This window comes from Vollenhovia emeryi, unplaced genomic scaffold (genome assembly GCF_000949405.1).
Source record: "Vollenhovia emeryi isolate VEMERY1.0 unplaced genomic scaffold, V.emery_V1.0 DF939205.1, whole genome shotgun sequence".
NCBI classification, from domain to species: domain Eukaryota; kingdom Metazoa; phylum Arthropoda; class Insecta; order Hymenoptera; family Formicidae; genus Vollenhovia; species Vollenhovia emeryi.
In genome coordinates this window covers 851,716-857,715 of record NW_011967161.1, presented here as the reverse complement: position 1 = coordinate 857,715, position 6,000 = coordinate 851,716, and the positions used below count along the sequence as shown (strand labels likewise).

The following is a 6,000-nucleotide window of genomic DNA, read 5'->3' as shown; positions in this document are numbered from 1 at the left end:
CTCTCTCTCTCTCTCTCTCTCTCTCTCTCTCTCTCTCTTTGTCTGTCTCTGTCTTCGTAAACTCGACGAAGTTCTAGTGTCACGGGAGATGGCCGGATGTTTGAGGAGAATGGTAATAATTGGGAGTTTGTCTACTATCTGACGGTCTACGATCATATGGAGATAACGCGATTAGTTTCACCGGAATATAATCCGATCTGTATGTGCGGAGACGACAATGTGCGTCGGCAACTCGAGCGAATCGATACCTCGCGTGTAAACGATATTTACGGGAAATTTACGCGCAAAGTTGGGATACGGACTCGAAATGTGAAGAGCGTAGACACCGAATGAGAGAGCCTAGGTACTCCGACAAGTATAAGAATGACACTGCGAATACGAATGCGTCTAATAAATTTGCGTATACTCTCTGAAAGTCAACCCGTGCATCAGCACTGAAAACTGAATAATTCAGTGCTACACTTATAACTGGGAATCGGCGAATGTTCACTGTTTTCAGCGATAATCGACTGATTGACTTTTAGAGAGTACATATGAAATTTCGTCTCTTTTCGGTGCATTAAAGATAGAGCGCTTTTTTTACGCCTTTCCCGGCCGCCCATAGATACTCGTTCGTGACCGTCCTTGTTGGCTCGCTCTGAATCGATCTTTTAAATTGACACACGGAAATGGATATTTCCCGGGTGTCAATGAGCGTCGAACACAATTATTCGCATTCATTCCTCGAGCAAGGCTCAACGACAAGGGTACAAGAGCTATGGTCCCAAAGCTTTCGATATCAGATAGCTGTGTTGAAAAAGACCGATAGTTCAGCGTGAATCGACACGCAAACAATAATGTTTATAAAATAAAAACGAGTTGCTTCTGAAAAAGCTTTCCGCAGTCGCGGTTACATGAATATTTAAAAAAAAAGATCTACACTTGTTAGAGCGCATGCATAGTATGCATGCATTTAAAATATCTCATTGCATGAATATGGTTATATGCCTTGCACGCGATTGTAAGATTAGGACAATACGCGGATTAATTACGTCCACGGTCCCTATAGGCGCAGAAAATTACGCCCGTAACTACTTTAACTTCAGCCTTTAACGCCGCTTTTGCCATGTCCTTACGTCGCGATATGATTCTTTTCGAAATCATTTTGATATCTTGGATTATGTCGTATACACCCTAAGAGTTTGTATTGTGTATTTGTCGCACTTTTTACCGTTGAAGCGAAATGCTTCAATTCAAATAATTACTTTATAGGAACTATCGAAAGATATCGTTCGTTCTTTTAAGCGGATCGTGAGTTATTAGTGATTCTTGAAGGCTAAGAGACTAATAAGCGGCTTTACTCATTTTGGAAATACAAGTAAATCAAGCTTGAGTGGACCTGGTAATAGTAAAAGATATCGCGAAAAATATAAAATTAACAAGTGACCGGACTCTCGAAATTAAAAGTAAAAATAAAAGGATTTAGGCAGAGAGAGTCAAACGCGGTTATTAGTGCGTGTCAATCTAATATAATTGTTCAAATATTACACAATTGTTGATTGCAAGTTCCGTGCTCAAACTCTCGCAACCTAAATTCCCTTTGGTTTTACTTTTCTTACATTTTGTTCGAAATATAATTAAGTATCTCTTTCGTCACAAATAGGTATAATGAAGCATCAATTAAACGAACATCAATTTACCAAAGATAAAATTGATTTTACTTGACGCGACGAACATCCAAGTGTATAAATAAAAATTATTAATCATGTAAAACTTTCGTTCGCGGATGATCGATGCTTTACGAAGACGATTATTTTTACGTTCGCGCGCGCAATCGGGCAAATTACATAAATAAAATTCATACATACTCCGCTAGTCATAGAAAGACAAAAACTTCACTATGACGTAAAAAGATCACCACGAGCCTAACATAAATAATTACAAAAAAAAAGCCGAATAAGGGAGACTTAGGGGATACGTTTTTCCATGTTGATACGAGCGCCGGACACGTGAAGTAAATTACGACAAAAGGGAAAATCATTCCGTTGAACAAGGGACGAAATGGTATTGCGAATGTAAGACATTCCGCAGACGTAGCGATTCCGCCCCGTTCGTAAATATCATTTGAAAACGTGAAATTTTTATTGCCAGCGCGAAAGCACGATAGAATTTTGCTTGCGTAAGTATAGATAATTGAAAAGAAGTTACGGATGGTAGACGTGACCGAGACGGATGCCCGGATCGCTATCGTATGTGCGAGCGAGACCCTTTATGGATAGAGAGAATGGATGATAGGTGGTGCAAGGAAAGGGACGTTTACCGACGGATGCGCAGGGACACAATTTCAGTCACGTAAAAACCATTGTATTTCCGTTCCACGGACAATCTTGCGTTCTACGAAAAAGAATTCCGTAAAAATATTCAACGCGACGTGGCAAGTGCGAGGTGAGTGTACATAATAAAGGATGGAATTATATGAAAGCGCGAGAGAATCTCTGGTCGGGTTCGTGAGCAAAATTCAACGGGGAAGAGATTCTGCACGAGCATCTTGCAGTTTGTCATACTTGTTGCCGATTAGTTGTGAGATTATCCCTGTAAGTCCCAGTCTACAATGGATGATTTAAGCTCTAAGCTTTAAGAATTGACCAATCACGGTCAAGTACGAGTAGAATACGCGACTGTGATTAGTCAATTTCTTAAGGCTTAGGGTTTAAAATGTTTAAATCTCTATTGTAGACTGGGACTAAAGGGCACACGCTGAGTCACCATGTAAAAATACAAGGTGAAACATTGCGCAACCAATTTCTGGGGCAAACTGTTCATCGGTTCTTGCTGGCGTTCAACCGCAATGGTTTGAAGGGTTCGGGGCAAAATTCTGATCGGTCACGAGTGCGCATCCACGGGAATGTTACACCTGGTATTCTTGCAACGTGCGCCGAGTGTTCGACTTATTTATAATACAAGCAACGATACGCGCGTGCAGAATTGAACGTTACTTCGAGCAACGTCTCAAACGAATGTCACGGCGGTAAAAGAAAGTTCGCATGCAATATCACGGGAGACGGTTTCGACCGGCGAAATACGCGCGCACATTTCCATAAAGCGAAAGTATCGTCGCCCGAGTTGGGCCAAAGGCCATTCGCAGGATCCAAGCCGTTCGCAGTTAGCGGTTATACGCTTTTAACGTGCCCGTGGGAATATGCCTGACTGCAAGCTTCCTACATTAATCGAATTTAATGCCGCCATGTATCTTAGTAACAAGCCAAAATTGCTTGCACCATGTCTTATTATTAGCTATTTTAAATGTGAGTCGCTCGGGAGACACTATTGATCGATCAGTAACTGTGACTTTATTTAGCATTTGAAGCCACACACACACAAACACACACGCACGCACACACACATTTCCTAACGTGAAAACTTTTGTACGTGTATATTCCGTGACTCAAGCTTCAGAGAAACGATCTGAGATTATGTGCGATCGGAGACATCGCAAAGCTTGGCAGTGATGCTGCGAAGGGAAGTTGTAAATTCGGTTTACGATAAAAGCGGCCATAAAGGAGCAATGGCAGAATTAAAAGATTGGGCGTATAATCGGGGACATTCACAGATTATATTCCTCGGTGTGAAAACATAGACGGGTGACGGCGAGATAAGGTGTCCATCCAGCAACGGCGGAATCCCGGAGTCTCTCTCGAAGCGAGAAATATGCGGCCGAAATGAGCCCGACATGGCCACCGCTAATTATAGACGCGCGAACCCGTGGGAATTTCAAGCTTTAACTTCCCTAATGCGCAGCGCCAGACAAGATTTACGACGATAATTACGACGTCACAGTCTGATACGGGACTAGCGGGACACCGTTGATCGATCATAGGTCGCCGGTTTCTCTCAATCTTAAAGCGCGTCGCGCGTTAAGCCGTGATACGCGTGAAAGGGAGAAGAAGAGAGGGTGCCGGCGGATTTATGGGGAACTAAGAACCTTTGTGATATGCGAGCCCGCTAGACAACGCGATATTCTTTAATACTTTTAGCATAATAACATATAACATAATAGAAGAAAGTACCCTATTATGAGATAACAGGTTTTCGACGTGAAAATTTCATCACAAATCTTTATTCACAACAATTACGCGATATAACAATGAATTCTCCGCTAAACAGATTTCACTCCAAGGGCAATAAATTAACAATGAGACCGACAGACGATGCCTATTAATTTAGCCAAAAAACAAAACGCTGCTATCTCGTATCAGGAGCTTATCTCATAGTAGAAAACTTTCCTCTACGTCTAGCGTAATAATATGTAATATAAAAAAAATTACCGTCCCAATGAAACAACGCGGCACAAAGTCACTAGCCGTACTGCACGAGATCACTGACGATGAGTAGACGAGATCAAGACCCGTGCGGGCACGTCTTAGCGCGGACGAGACATAGAATCAATCCCTGAGCCATCTCTGTACAAACAACGAGAGCAGACAACATTAGGACTGCGTCAAAGCGACGTAAAAGTAAAGCCTTTCAATCCAGCTTCCCTTTGTCTTAGTATAAACGTAATACATTTAGTTTTTAGCATAATAACATAAATCTCAGTCTATACGGATTTTGCATTTGTTTGCCCTCTCGGGCAGATTAGTACGAATTTTTCCCTTCCCTAAAGAGCAACGAGATACGTCTGCAGATATATTCTGCGTCGCGAAAGGCGTGTCAAGTTGAAAAAATAATTTTGGAAAAGTGCACACGTCTGAATGCGAGCATTAAATTCATTAGTGACGTACAACACGCGAGGGTGTACGTGTATTAAATGATTTTGTGCTCTCGAATAATCCGTTCTAAAGTTTCTTGAGTATCTGGTAATCCTTTGCATAATACATGGTTACGTAAAAGCCTCCGTCGTTTAATCCGCGTAAAACTACTCCAATAAACTGTTACAAACTCGTTCTTTATCAATTTCAGGCGCGTTTTTTAACAAAAAAAAACAGTATCAAGACGATCTTAGATCTTGGCGAGTGCGCTCGAAATGTTTAAGTGATCTCCCCGAAAATTAAAAGTTACGCAGCCGGCGTGCAGTTTCGCTCGTGTACCTTCCACGTGGCGTATTCCAAGACACAGTAACTTGAAAAACAATAGCGTTGTAACTTTGTGCACCTTCAATTATATGCGCGCGTGTGCGCAGAAGCTACGAAATAGCTTCATCATAATTAAGCCTCGTTTTTTCCCCGCGTGCATACGGGTGTTAAAGTTCGCGCATCCCGTCAGAAGTTGTTGCATAAAATACGATCTAATGGCATTCGCGCACTTTGAGCACTGTGTCATAAATGGCCGCAAAAAGAAGTGGAGCGCGCCGCTTAGGATTTTAATATCGTAATATCGTACTTCTGAATTCCATCTGCACGCTCTCGTCGTCAACGTGCTGCTTCGTCTTCTTTATTATATGGCACCCGAGACCTATTACGGTCTCGATATGGCCATCGCGAACGTGCTACTGCTGTTTGCTTCTCCTCTAACTAAAGAATCCTATAAAAGGAAGATCCTCAATTGTCCGCGTTGAGCACGTAGCTACGTCAAGGCTAAACGTACTCGAACGCGATGCACAGCTGCGTCTACACTCGAATTCTCGACACGCATAGTATTTATTCTCTGTTTACGACATCGCGATACACTACAATAAAAACGCTAATCACATTTAACTTACTTTGTCTAACAGTTAGGAAGCGCGAATTTTACGGATCCGTTGGAAACGTCAACATTGTTTAAGCGACAATAATATTCAACAAAATACCAGCTCTATAACAGAGCAAATAAATAAATTAATGAGCCTATAATTATATGAACAATTGAAGTTTTTTATTTTATGTAACGCAAGAATACTATACTCTCTTACATGTCTTATGTGCACGTACAGAGCCGATACATGTGCTCTATATTATTAGTAAATGTTCGTTGGAGGTTGAAAATTCTCTTTGATCAAATATATCATTACGAATTGAGTTATACAATAAATATGTTAGGTCGCCT

General features: G+C 41.5%; 1 protein-coding gene across 13 annotated transcripts in view; it reads right to left on the bottom strand.

Annotated features, from left to right (window-relative positions):
* The window catches only part of LOC105561630 (somatostatin receptor type 2-like), a 75,845-nt gene that overhangs the window by 53,355 nt on the left and 16,490 nt on the right, over positions 1-6,000 (bottom strand). For 6 of the 13 annotated variants that reach the window (XM_012011784.1, XM_012011780.1, XM_012011776.1 and 3 more), the window contains one exon: positions 4,305-4,439. The exons of 4 other annotated variants lie outside the window; for them this stretch is intronic. The gene's annotated coding sequence lies outside the window, so the exon portion shown is untranslated. Of the gene's footprint in view, positions 1-4,304; positions 4,440-5,066; positions 5,086-5,358; positions 5,500-6,000 lie in introns of those variants that run through there. 3 more of the 13 variants (XM_012011777.1, XM_012011785.1, XM_012011781.1) reach the window with 3 other exon arrangements.